General features: G+C 45.8%; 1 pseudogene; it reads right to left on the reverse strand.

Annotated features, from left to right (window-relative positions):
* Positions 1-442: 442 nt before the first annotated feature.
* On the reverse strand, positions 443-746 carry LOC131751548 (cytochrome c oxidase assembly protein COX20, mitochondrial pseudogene; annotated as a pseudogene).
* Positions 747-1,362: the final 616 nt, after the last annotated feature.

The raw sequence follows: 1,362 nt of genomic DNA on the forward strand, positions 1-1,362 counted from the left end.
GTGCGTCCGGAGCCTGTGCTCCGCAACGGGAGAGGCCATGACAGTGAGAGGCCCGCGTACCGCAAAAAAAAAAAAAAAATTCCAACAGAGCAGTCAGCTAAATGCTTGGTGGGGGATGTTCAGGAGGTCTCACTTCTGTGTGTGGCTTGGCTTTGTTCTTAACACGCAGTAAAATTGTTAGCATCTGAGAGTACACTTATTGTGAAGTGGATAGTTTGCACATTGTCTTTTTTTTTTTTTTACAACTTACACATACTTTATTTACTTGATTGAAAGCCTTATGGTATATAAAATGCTCTCTATAGTTGATCTTGGCTTTGCTCACACCGAAGTGAGTTGTATCTGGGTTTTCTGTGCTCAGGACTGCTCAATTGCTGCTGCTGCTGCTGTTGGTTTGTTTTCTTTCAGGATCAAGGTGGGTACTTTCATATAAAATCTAGTTTTTAATTCCTTCTCTGGCAAGTCTTTCCTGGATTCTTAGCTTTGCATAATTATACCTACCATGGAACCAGCATCCTAAAGTCACCAAGATAAATCCTCCTATTCCAATGTCACATGATCTTGTAATTCTACTAGTTAACAAAAAGTGTCCAAGGCCAGCCACAACAGATCCTAATGAGCCATACAATGTCGAATCCCGTGCACAGGGGACGTTTTCAACATCTGAAATTCCTAGGAGCTTAAAGGGCTTCCCCTTCCCGGGCTCCCGGGCCTCCTGCGCAGCCGCCATGGGGACAAGTCGGCGCCTCCACCCCGCCCCATCGCCCTGCACATTGTCTTCTTTGCCTTGGACTTTCTCTAGGGATGGGGGAAAGGCAGAATGTGTCCAGAGCAAACAATTTTCCACAGATAAATGTCCTTTGACCTATAGAAGGCTCAGAATTGGATTACGTCCTCCTAAGAAAAGAGATTCTCCAAGGAAAGGGGATGATTTTGGACATTCACTTGTTCATTCTTTCCATTTATTGAGCACCTACTATGTGCCAGGGGCTGTACTAGTCACTCTTGGAGAATAGGCGAATACAAAAGGAGCCCTTACTTGGACTGAGCTCATAATCAGAGCTCAGTCTGACATATCAGTTCCGATGTAGTTTAATGTTACACTAAAGGTGGGTACACACAGCTATGAAGGCCTATGAGGGAGGAAAGCATTCAAGTTCTGTCTGGATGGGGGCAGAAAAGGCAGGAGAGCCCACACCTAGGAGGGCTCGGCCTTGAAGCATGAGCAGCAGAAGGTAGAGGATATTCGGAGGCTAGAGTGGCACGGACATATATACACTACCAAACGTAAAACAGATAGCTAGTGGGAAGCATCCGCATAGCACAGGGAGATCAGCTTGGTGCTTTGTGACCACCTAGAGG

The sequence above is a fragment of the Kogia breviceps genome, chromosome 2 (genome assembly GCF_026419965.1).
Source record: "Kogia breviceps isolate mKogBre1 chromosome 2, mKogBre1 haplotype 1, whole genome shotgun sequence".
Classification (NCBI taxonomy): Eukaryota; Metazoa; Chordata; class Mammalia; order Artiodactyla; family Physeteridae; genus Kogia; species Kogia breviceps.